This window comes from Octopus bimaculoides, chromosome 22, assembly GCF_001194135.2.
Source record: "Octopus bimaculoides isolate UCB-OBI-ISO-001 chromosome 22, ASM119413v2, whole genome shotgun sequence".
Classification (NCBI taxonomy): domain Eukaryota; kingdom Metazoa; phylum Mollusca; class Cephalopoda; order Octopoda; family Octopodidae; genus Octopus; species Octopus bimaculoides.
The window spans coordinates 26,582,911-26,596,310 of record NC_069002.1 but is presented as its reverse complement, the minus strand read 5'-3'; the positions used below and the strand labels follow the sequence as shown (position 1 = coordinate 26,596,310).

Genomic DNA, 13,400 nt, shown 5'->3' with positions numbered 1-13,400 from the left:
TATATATATATATATATATTTGCTATGATAGATCGCTAGCCACTAAACCTTTTTCTATTTTTTCTGTTTATATCTGTGTTCCTTTCTGTCAAAGAGCGTAGGCTCGAAACGTAAAAGACTTTCTCATTTCTCGAGCGTTAAACTTATACATCTGTTTGTTGTTTACATATCTGTCTTCATCTTTTGTTTTTGTTGTAAATTCTCCTCACTATATATGTGTGTGTGTGTGTGTGTGTGTGTGTGTGTTTATACAGAGAGAGAGAGAGAGAGAGAGAGAGAGAGAGAGAGAGAGAGAGAGAGTAAAATGTTATCTAAAAACATGTGCACAGAAAAAAAGATAGAAGTGGGTGAGTGGAATGAATAAGTGAGTGAGATAGATAGATGGGTGGATAAATAGATAGAAACATAGATAGATAGGTAGATATGTAGGAAGAGAGATAGATAGATAGATAGACAGACAGGCAAATAGATAGATATATAAATAGATAGGTAGGTAGGTAGGTAGGTAGATAAATAGGTAGGTAGGTAGGACTGGATAAATGGATTGATTAAAATGTTATGCAAAGACAAATAGAGAGAGAGAGAGAGAGAGAGAGAGAGGGAGAGAGAGGGAGAGAGTGGACAGAGAGTAACAGAAATACCACATTGTTATAATTTTATACAAGATACTGTCTATAATGTTGCATTGTTAACATTTTATATAAGTTATGAAAAGATGTCTGTATGTGTGTGCATGCATGTGTGTGCATGCATGTGTATGTATGTGTGTGCATGTGTGTGTATGTATGTGTGTGTGCGTGCATGTGTGTGTGTGTGTGTGTGTGTGTGTGTGTGTGTGTGTCTACTTTCCAGACGAAGGATGATCTCACCAGTGATATTGTGCTACTATCATAAATGTTATATTTCGAAATATTTCATCAGATATCTAAAACCACAGTGTCACTGAAACGCTGTTTCACTCTAGTTTCAAAATACAGAGTTACATGGGATTTAGGAACAAGGCCAGTGTTTTTTGAGAGGAGGGGGCTTTCAATTCCATTGCCCCTGATGCCAGACTCATACTTTAACCCTAAAGCATTCAAATTTCTCTATCAAACGTAATGCTTATTTATTCACATTGTTTTGAATTAATCCTCCATTATCCTGTAGCTTCAAGATTTGAATGATGTGATTGTTTATTTTTGAAATGACGTTGTAGGGTAGCTGCGACAGGCTGGACCTGGCTGGATTGAATATGAAACAAATGGAATATTCAATCTGGATGAAGCTGGTTTAAATGCTAAAGAGTTAAAAGTTTGACCCTGGATGAATGAAAGGCAAAGTTGACCTCAGCAGGATTTTAACTTGCAATGTAAAGAATCAGAACAAATAATATAGGGCATTTTTCTAATATGTCAATGATTAAGCCAATCCACTGCCAAAAGGAAATTTTGTCAGTCATTAGTGGAGATTGGACACAGTTGACAGTCATCTCTGTAGAATATTGTATAGTTTACTGTCATTACTGGAGATTATGACACAGTTGACAGTCAACCATCATCACTGGGGATTGTAACATAGTTGACTGTCATTACTGAAAATTGTGGCAGAGTTAACCATCAACACTGAAAATTGTAACACAGTTGACTGTCAACATTATTGATTATGACAAATAATTATCATCACTGGAGATGAAAACATAGTTAACTATCAATACTGGAGATTATAACACACTTGACTGTCATCACTGGAGATTATGACACACTTGACTGTCATCACTGGAGATTATAACATACTTGACTGTCAATGTCATCACTGGAAATTATGACACAGCTGACTGTCAACATTATTGACTATGACAAATAATTGTCATCACTGGAAATGAAAACATAGTTAACTATCAATACTGGAGATTATGACACACTTGACTGTCATCACTGGAGATTATGACACACTTGACTGTCAATGTCATCACTGGAAATTATGACACAGCTGACTGTCATCACTGGAGATTCCAATACAGTTGAGCATCAACACTGGAGATTGTGACAAACAATTGTCATCCCTGGAGATTCAGCTAAAGTTATACAGTAGTACAAGTAGTGACATCTATTTTCAATAAATATCAATCTTAGAGTGAGAATCTAAATCTCAGTTATAGGCTTAAACGTTTCATGTGATTTTACTCAAATTTATTGTCCTGAATGAAGCAGGAGAGCAAAAATACAAGCAATTTTGATAATACAGCTTTACAAGATTAACTTTCCTCAAGGGATTATATCATTTATGAATGTTCAATTAGAATTGCCCAAAGTCTAATGAATTATTTAACGAGATGAGTGATTAATATTCTACAATGAGGACTGAAAATTAAGATTCTTCTCACCAATAAATTCATATTGCTTTACAGTAGAAGATTAAAATTAAAAATCATTCATTCGACGCTTATCATTGCAAACCTAGTTTTCCATTGGGTGCGACTTATTGTGTGAATAGCAATGAATTTGAGAATGTTACAAGCCTGGAGAATGATTAATTACCAACTCTAATGTTTATTGTAGTTTATATATTAAACCAAAAACCTAAGCTCATTGAATATTGATATTTAATCAAATCAAATAAATTAATATATATCTGTGCAGGAAAATATACATAGAACCTATCTAATAATGAAATGTTCCAGAAGAAAAATCACAGAAATCACCCCTTATTCTATTTTGTTTCATTTTGTTTATGCTTGTTTCAATCAGTTTTCTGATACAATTTTCCAAATCAATGTGAAATAGTATAAAATTCTTGCAAGCTCTCATTAAACAATTTTCTCAATAAGCAATAATAGGTAGCTCATTTGCAAGAGAACAATAATGTTAATTATACCCAGGTAGTAGGAAATGTATAGCATTTAAAAAATTTTTTATGTTATTAACCATTTTTTTTGTGGTGGTGGTGGTGTTGGTGCTGTTGGTGGTGGCGGGTGACTGCCTGTGTGTCCAACTGGTGAACTATATGCATACACACTTTGAATTCTAGTCTTTTATCTTTTACTTGTTTCAGTTACTAGACATTGGGCCATGCTGGAGCAAGCACCTTCATGGGTTTTACTTGAACAAATTAATCCCAGTGCTTAATTTTTTAAAGCCTGGTACTTATTCTGTCATTCTGTTTTTTTTTTGTTTTTTTTGCTGAATCAATAAGTTACAGGGATGCAAACAAACCAACACTGTATATGAAGCAGCAATGGAGTGAGGTGGAGGTGACAAACGCAAACACTAACACACAATGGGTTTCTTTTAGTTTCCATCTACCAAATCCACTCAAAAAGTTTTGGTCAGACTGAGACTGCAGTAAAAGACACTTGATCCTTTTTGAAATGCATATATCATCATCATCATCATCATCATTATCGTTTAACGTCTGCTTTCCATGCTAGTATGGGTTGGACAGTTTGACTGAGGACTGGCAAGCCAGGAGGTTGCACCAGACTCGAATCTGATCAGGCAAGCTTTCTACAGTTGGATGCCCTTCCTAATGCCAACCACTCTGAGAATGTAGTGGGTGTTTTTTATGAGCCACCAGCACGGGGGCCAGCCAGGTGGCACTGGCATTGACTATGCTCGAATGGTGCTTTTTACGTGCCATTGGCATGGGAGCCAGTCAGGCGGCACTGGCATCAACCATGCTTGAGTGCCGCATTACAAATTAGTATTGACTAAAACCAAGTTCACTCACAAGGCTTTGGTCGACCTAGGGCCACAGTAGAAGATACTTGTCTGGGGTCCCATGCAGTGGGACCAAATCCAAAACCGTGAAGATGGGAGGCAAACACAGCCACATCATATCTATCTATCTATTGTGACCAGTGGTCACTCTATGATTGGACATAGACTTAACTGCATATAAATACATAACTGCTTTATGCTTTAGAGTGTGTTTGTTTTTCGGACATATGATATATTGATGATTGATATTGTTTTGTATAGATGGTAACTGCAAATATCGTTAACAAGTATTTATAAACTGTGAATTGTTATTTGAATCAACACTGAAGTGGATTTATATGTTTCTTCTGGTTCTGATCCGTTTGGCGTTCGGTTAATTTCTTTCTATCATAATTTAATTGTTTGCTCCTTTCCGGGCTATTGTAAAGGTTTTTATATTTTTGTTGGTAGAACCCATTCATTCCAATAATGAATTCCTGAGGAAAAGCCTAATTTGGGATTTCAAAAGGATTATATTTCATTTTGTATTGAATTAATTAGACTTGGAAAAAACTTGGGGTTTTTATTGAATATATGTACCAACTTGGAATAAAGTAAGGTCTAAACTTTTATTTTCCCTTTCCTTATTATACTTCATTTATTGTGGTTGGCTGCTGGCAAATTTTTCTGCATTTAAAAATGGATTTTATCCTTATATATATATATACTGTTCAGTATTTATGCGTTGAATAAAATTTATCTTTCTACTTGTTCTACAATACATTTCAACGTTTCGAAAACAAACTTGTTTGTTTACATAGGACATAACCTATACGACATCTAGCATTTCTGGATGACTCTATAACTTCTAAATTTGCAGAAGAATTTATCGGTCAGGTAGTTTAGCTCAAATGGTAGAGCATTCCAAGTGGATATTGGAGGGGTGTGAGTTCGTTCATCATGGCTGGCTGCTGGCAAATTTTTCTGCTTTTCAAAAAGGATTTTATCCTTATATATATACTGTTCAGTATTTACATGTTGAATAAAATCTATCTTTCTACTTGTGTCACAATACATTTTTATATATTCTTTGCTTTGAATTGAACCAGTAAACTTGGATGTTTAACATCCTTTGACATATTTAGGTCCTTACTTCTACATACATACATACATGTATGTATATATATATATATATATATATATATATATATATATATGAATGATAATTTTGGGGTTGTTATTTTAAAGGAATTTTAAGGAACAACAACAGACCATTTACAAATGGAATGGTGAAATCAATACTAAAAACAGAGCCAAATTTATTCTAAATTTAGTTTTGTGGAGATGAATTCAACAAGACTGGTTTAAATAAGCCATTAGACAGGATTCAAAGTCTTACTCAAGACTAGTTTAGTTTTATAATGTGCACATGTCCATGTATGTATGTGTGTGTGTGTGTGTGTCTGTGTGTGTTTACTAGTGTAGAACTCAGCATTGTGTCTAAAAGTGTAATTTACCGAACCGATAAATACAGATCGATAAACTAAACTAGCAGAATGGAATAAGAATTGAGGTTGATGCGATCAGCTAAAGCACTGGAAGGTGTTGTCGCAGTGTGGACACAGTCCATTGATTGAAACCAGTAAAAGAATAATAAGAGTCTGGAGGAAATGGAATATGTGTCGTGGTGAAAAGGTAGATGGTAGAACAGGTTAGGGGTGGTGGTCACTATGTAGAGGTTCTCTCATTATGACACAGAATTTACAACAGGATATCAGGTAATGTAGTGGCAGTGGTGGTGATGGTGGAAGAGACTTGCGTAAATCATTTGAAGAATGCATGTGTGTGTGTGTGTGTGTGTATAAGTCCTGTAACGTAGCGGTTTGGCAGTAGAGACTGATAGAATAAGTGCCAGGATTACAATAATAAGTATTGGGGTTGATTCACTTGATTAAAAACTCTCCAAGCTGGTGCTCCAGCATGGCCAGTCTAATGACTGAAACAAGTAAATGATAAAAGATAAAGATACATCTCTCTCTCCTTCTCTCTGTCCTCACCTCTCTCTCTCTCTCTATATATATATATATACATATGAAGAAAAAATGGGATTAAAACATCCCAGCAGATATCAATAAAGCTCTCAGTTTTAAATGAATTTGGTTATTTACATCAAACAATCAGACACTAATAAATGCAAGTAGAATAAACCTCCAAACACACCTATGCATGTACATTCCCATACACACATGCACATGTACTCAAATGTTTAAGGAAGGGTTCCTGAAGATGGGTCCCCAAATGCACGAGGACACATACACACAAGTATAGAAACAAATTCGCAGACATACATGTACGTCTGGAAACCTAAATTCCCATTAAATTTGAAATGAAATTTCTTTCAGATGCCCACGAGCATATGGCGTAGTGGTTAAGAGCGCGGGCTACTAACCCCAGAATAACAGTAATAATAATAATGATAATAATAATAATAGTAACATCGAAAAATACCTTAGGAATGAGAACCTAGTTTCGAAATTTCCCCAAGACACCTGATGAAGGCTGGAGGGTATATCAGCCAAAACATTGTGTTAACAACAAACAAGATGAGGACAAATATCCGTCAAATGTAAATAATGTACATAATTCCTCATCTCTTAAATATAGAACTTCTTTCAGATGGTTGTGTGGTTGGTTCTACTATATGGATGTAGGACATGGACTCTAACAAAACAGCTTGGAAAGAAAATTGATGGAACTTCTGCAAGAATGCTTTGAGCTGTTCTAGACATCTGGAGACAACACCCTACGAATGAATTTCTCTCGGGTAATTTACCACTGATATCATATGTTAACAGGATTTCCTGGACATCGATGGAGAGCAAAGGATGAAATGATCAGTGACCTAAAGCATGGGTATGTAAATGCTGGTCAGCTACATCAACCCTACTTAAAGCAACAGTGTGAGGACTGTGAGTGCACCCGAGAAGCTTTACCACGTGCAATGGCGGACCAAACAGACTGGAGAGGATGAATCACAGTGATCAGTGCAACAAGCATGACTGGATCATATTGACACATACATGAAGACATACATACAAAGACACACACACACACACACTTTGTTGTATATACACATACACACACAGCTGTACACAAACACAAATGTGTCTTGAAACACACAAGGATAATACATGATATCAACAAACACATACGCATGGATAAGAAATACCATTGCACAGATACATACATACACATGTAGACATATATACACATGTAGACATATATACACAGACATATACATGTGCTGCTATACACAAACACAAAATGTATGTTGAAACACAAGGATATATATACAGTAGTAAACAAATCTACAAACATATATGCATGGATAACAAATACCATTGCACACACACACACACACACATGGATGTGCACTAACACACACACACATGGATGAACACTAACACACGCACAAACACACACATTCATAAACACAATGGATGCAAACACATATATACACACATAAACATAATTAGAAAAAACAAAAACAAACAAAAACTAAACACATGCAAATAAACAAGAAATATAATTTGATACAAAATAATTACAAATAACCCCAAAACTTGTTAATGAATGGTAAGTGAAAAGTAATTATGGTTTACCAAGAATTGGTGAATCTTTTGGCAGGAATCCTTTGCAGGAAGAGTCAACTTACCTGGAAATATAAAAGAATCATAAGAAGAAGATATTAAATATAAGACAGGATTTTCAAAATATTTAAGTCAAATAGAACTGAAATGGAATAATTTTATCAAAAAGACAAGATTCCACAGAACCCACCCACCAAAGTAGCACTGGTACCATTTTTTTCTTTTTTGTTTCAATTTTGTTTTTTGCTTTTATGTCTACTTTTCCATGGTGGCAAGGATCAGATGAAATTCGTTGTTCAGGTGGATATTTTTTTTTCTTCCAAGGTTGGACGCTTTTGCTGTTGCCAACCATCACCTGTTTCCATGTAAGGTAATATTTCTGTTCACACTTCAGATTTAAACTGCACAAAACGTCCAGACATGTTTTCAAGGAGGTTTGCAAGTGAATCCCTTACATATTGGTGAGACTTGTTCACAAGGGATCGCTGTGATGGTCCATCTGAATAAAATGGGAATCAAGGAAGTCCATAGGTAAAAAATGGTTGAGAACCACAGAAATCTAAATCAAAACCTTCCATCAAAATTTCATGCTGAAGAGCAATAACTCTGAAACTAGTCTCTGGATGCTGACTTTGCTGGATGGAGGTGCTTATCTCCCCTGTTTGAAAACTTAAGAACACAGAACACTTGTGTCACATAGCCAACTGGAAACGATATTTCTTGGGGCTAAATAGCAGCAGTACTCTTCCCTTTCCTGGGACTGTCACATTAAGTTGGCAACAAACCATCACTTTATCATGCTGCTACTGTATAAGTCTCCCTCAGAGATTTAGAAATGCAATATTCTTAATGATAAAATTATTTTACTAAATTCTTCATTATTTTCAAAATTATTTGAAGCAAAGTAGTGTGTTTCGACAGAAAAAAGAAAACCAAGAGAGTTAAAATGATCTAAATTATAAGCTTCCTTTAAAATTACATGTTGATACATGTTTCAAACAACAGTTTAATAATGACTATTTTATTTTACTTAATTCTTCATTATTTTCAAAATCATTTCAAACAAGGTAGAATGTTTCATCAGAAAAATGGAAACAAAAGTGTTAAAGTGATCTACATTAAAAACTTTCTTCAAAGTTACATGTTAACATGCGTTTTAAACATCAGTTTTATCATGACAATTAAATTTTATTAAATACTTTTTTACTCTTTTACTTGTTTCAGTCATTTGACTGCGGCCATGCTGGAGCACCGCCTTTAGTCGAGCAAATCGACCCCGGGACTTATTCTTTGTAAGCCTAGTACTTATTCTATCGATCTCTTTTGCTGAACCGCTAAGTGACGGGGACATAAACACACCAGCATTGGTTGTCAAGCAATGCTAGGGGGACAAACACAGACACATACACACACATATATATGTACACATACATATATACGACGGGCTTCTTTCAGTTTCCGTCTACCAAATCCACTCACAAGGCTTTAGTCGGCCCGAGGTTATAGTAGAAGACACTTGCCCAAGATGCCACGCAGTGGGACTGAACCCAGAACTATGTGGTTGGTAAGAAAGCTACTTACCACACAGCCACTCCTGCGCCTTCATTATTTTTAAAATTAGCTGAAACAAAGGCTGTGTATTTCGACAGAAAGATGGAAACCAAAGCATTGAACCATTCCATGCTATAACAGCACAATGCCATCTGTTTATTCCTGCCATATTTGTTTTCTTTGGAAGGGTTTTTGTAGCATAAAAAGGGGGCTGGTAGACCTTAGCTATTCCCCTTCCATTTCTTGAAGATAAGAGTTAATGTCAGTGATCTACTAAAATTCTTTCATAGTACCATACAGCCAACTGCACGTGAGAGAGAGAAAGAGAGAAAGAGAGAGAGAGAGAGAGAGAGAGATAAAGAGAGAGATCACCTCCCCTCATATTTGCTTGCATTGTGCTGTCTAAGCTGAGCGCATGTGCACATGTTTTTTTTGCTAACGTAGCATGAAGGCAATTAATGCACGCACGAAAGTTTAGTTATCTGAAATAATGTTGGAATAAATAATTTATGACCATAGATACAAAACCAGAAATATAGGAGCTTAATGGGGGGCAGTCAATTATATCACCCACCTGCCCACCCAGTACGTGACTGTTGCAATTAATAGTGCAATTAATATTGTAATAAATAAATTATAAAAATTAAACAGTCATTCCACGCATGATTCTGACAGGAAAAAGAAAAATTGTACAGCATAAAGCATTTTTTTCCTTCTTTGTAAATACTGGTTATTACACTTTAGAGATAACATTGCTGATAAATTTATTTTATAGGCCCAGGGAGGATAAAAAGTACTATGGATGGATTTGAACTCAGAATGGAAACACCAGTGACAATTACTCTTGTAATGATATTGCCAATCAGTTGCATTCCGATTATTCTGTCAAATCTAATGCTTATTTACTCTTTTACTGGTTTCAGTCATTTGACTGCGGCCATGCTGGAGCATCACCTTTAGTTGAGCAAATCGATCCCGGGACTTATTCTTTGTGGTCTCTTTTGCTGAACTGCTAAGTGACAGGGACATAAACACACCTGCATCGGTTGTCAAGCAATGCTAGGGGGACAAACACAGACACACAAACACACACACACATATATATATATATATATATATATATATATATATATATATATATATATATATATACATATATATACAACAGACTTCTTTCAGTTTCTGTCTACCAAATCCACTCACAAGGCTTTGGTCGGTCCGAGGCAATAGTAGAAGACACTTGCTCAAGATGCCACGTAGTGGGACTGAACCTGGAACCATGTGGTTGGTAAGCAAGCTACTTATCACACAGCCATTTGAATTAATTTCGCATTATTTCATAGCTCTGGTAATTTGATAGTTTATTTTCAGAGTGACATTGTAGGGCAAGTGTGAGAGGCCAGATCTTGTTGGTTTGAACATAAAACAGGTACAATATTTGGGCTGGATATGGCTGGTTAATAAAGTCTTAGAGCAGCAGAATTGGTAAAACGCCAGACTAAGTGGCTTTGTGGTAAGAAACTCTTACGAGAGATAAACAGCAGAAGATCTTCAGAGAAGAAAACCTACTTAGGCAAGTGTTTGGGCCCTTAACTTCTCACACTCTAAGGGGAACCAAGTTGCATTCAGGTCATGACTCTTGGGTGCTCTTCTGTGGACCCTTTTTAGCCACTTGGACAACAGAGACTTGTTGCATATCTTAAATGTTTGGAGATTTGCCAAGAACCAGCCGGAACTCCTCCCCATTGCTTCTGCTTTCAAACTTATCTTCCTTGAGTTTAGAAATAATGTTGGAAGGCATTAGTTTCATTTGGATTTGAACTCTGATTATTGAGGGCTTCCATTCTTAAAATCCTGCTGTTGGAATCTTGACCATTCTTGGGGGGTGGGGTTGTGATCTCAGTCGCCATGGCAACTGAGTTGCACTCTGGCTTTTTATGAGTCCTATGGCTTATAAAAGACCTGAGTCCAATGTCTAAGATCTTTGTTTTTGTGTTGAAGACTTGGCTGCTATTTCTACCATGTTGGATGACCATGTGGAGGCTCCTGAAGTGGCTCAGTCTTCTCAGACAAGAACATGTGGAAAAACTGGTCTATGGCTGCAACAGCAGTTGCAGCAGCAGCAGTAACAGTCACAGCAGCAGTGGTGGTGGCTATAGTAGTAGTAGTGGTGGCGGTGGTGGTTGTAGTAGTGGTGGTGGTGGTGGTAGTAGTAGTAGTAGTAGTTCTGTATAACAATGATCTCAATATTTTATAACTCGGCTGAAACGACACATAAAAAACCGTTCTTTGCTTCAGTTTGGACCAAGAAGGAAATTAATTCAAAGCCGAATGGAACGGTGGAAACTTCTGGAAATATCTTCTGTATAATCGTGCAAAACATTAAACAAACCATTTCTGAACATTTTCCAAACATCAATTATTGAAAATTTCATCATCAGCACTGACACAAACAAACATTTCGGTCGGCGCTATTAGCGACCGTAACAAGGTAAGTGTTTTACGTAGCACTTTATTTTGCATCTTCTTAAAATATACAAATCTGCAGACAATTTCTTATGTTTAGTTGCATCAATGTATCATCATCATCGTTTTAATGTCCACTTTCCCATGCTTGTATGGGTTGGACACAGTGCGTTGAGGCAGATTTTCTACAGCTGGATGCAATTCCTGTTACCAACCTTCGTCTGTTTCCAAGTGAGGTAATTATTCCCCCATGATCTGACATATTTTCACTGAAGACTGGAAACTACGTACACTGCATGCATGACAGTGGCACTCATTTACGACTATCATGTGATATCAAGGTCAGGAGACACTAATACACACACACACACACATTATATATATATATATATACATATATATATATATACATATATATATATATATATATGTATATATATATATGTATATATATATATGTATATATATATATATATATATATGTATGACAGGCTTTCAGCTTCTTTTTTGTTTTTATATTGCCCACAAGGGGCTAAACATAGAGCGGACAAACAAGGACAGACAAAGGCATTAAATCGATTGCATTGACCCTAGTACGTAACTGGTACTTAATTTATTGACCCCGAAAGGATGAAAGGCAAAGTCGACCATGGCGGAATTTGAACTCAGAACGTAATGGCAGACGAAATACCACTAAGCATTTCGCCCGGCGTGCTACCGATTCTGCCAGCTCACCAGCTTGCAGTTCACAGGCTTTCAGTTTCTGTCAACCAAATCTACTCACAAGGCTTTGATTAGCCCAAAGCTATGAGGACATTTGCCCAAGGTGCCATGGAGAAGGAGTGAACCTAGAATTATGTGGTTGGGAAGCAAATCTCTTACTACACAACCAGCCATGCATGTATCTCTCTCTCTCTCTCTCTCTCTCTCTACACACACAAACTTTATGATACAAAGTCCCTGTTTTAAATTGGTTTAAATAAAAATCTTCTACGATTGCTTTCTAAATTCTCCATCATTTTCAAATTTAACTGAAGCAAAGTCAATGTGTTTCAGCAAAAATATGGTAACAAAAGGGTTACCTGCTGTGATTAAGGAAAAAAAATATTAGGAGTTAATTAACTTTACTTTCTTGGCAAGCAAGTGATCAAGAAAGACAACTCTGAACATTTCTGGCTTCTTAACCATCTTCAGTGGAAATATGGTTTCCACTATTGCTGCTGAGTCTGTAGTATCTTGGTAGTATTGGGAAATAATAATGAAGGGGGCTTGATTAATAATTATGGATTCAAATTTTGCCACAAGGGCAGCAGTTTTGAGGGAGGGGATGAATTCATTACATCAACCCCAGTATTTAACTGGTACTTAATTTATCGACCCTGAAAGGATGAACGGTAAAGTCGACCTCAGCAGAATTTGAGCTCAGAATGTAACGGCGGGTGAAAGACCGCTTAGCAGTTTCTCCAGCATGCTAACGGTTCTGCCAGCTTGCCACCTTAATGAGATTAATAATTATAAAAGAGTGAACGCAGCAAACTGGCAGATTCGTTAGCACGCCAGGTAAAATGCTCAGCAGCATTTCATCTTAACATTCTGAGTTCAAATTCCACCAAGGTCAACTTTGCCTTTTGTCCTTTTGTGGTCAATAAGTATTGGTCGAACACCGGGGGTTAATGTAATCAACTTACCCCTTCCCCCCAAATTGCTGGCCTTGTGCCAAAATTTGAATCCAATAATTATGGAAGTGTATTTAGGTAATAATAGCTTGGTGAGGTGGTTGTTCCTGATGTCTTCAACTTTGGCAACGCAGCAGCAATTTTGGAATGTTTACTCTTTTATTTGTTTCAGTCATTTGATTGTGGCCATGCTGGAGCACTGACTTTAGTTGAACAAATCGACACCAGGACTGATTCTTTGTCATCCTAGTACTCATTCTATCAGTCTCTTTTGCCGAACTGCTAAGTTACGGGCATGTAAACACACCAGTATTGTTTGTCAAGTAATGCTAGGGAGACAAACACAGACACAGACAAATATATATATATATATATATATA

At 36.5% G+C, this 13,400-nt stretch overlaps 1 protein-coding gene across 5 annotated transcripts in view; it reads right to left on the bottom strand.

Annotated features, from left to right (window-relative positions):
* Positions 1 to 13,400, bottom strand: part of LOC106880532 (alpha-1,6-mannosyl-glycoprotein 2-beta-N-acetylglucosaminyltransferase) — a 725,476-nt gene that overhangs the window by 283,817 nt on the left and 428,259 nt on the right. Inside the window, exon 4 of one of the 5 annotated variants that reach the window (XM_052975723.1) lies at positions 7,340 to 7,392. The exons of the other annotated variants lie outside the window; for them this stretch is intronic. The gene's annotated coding sequence lies outside the window, so the exon portion shown is untranslated. The remainder of the gene's footprint in view (positions 1 to 7,339; positions 7,393 to 13,400) is intronic. 5 annotated transcript variants of the gene reach the window in all.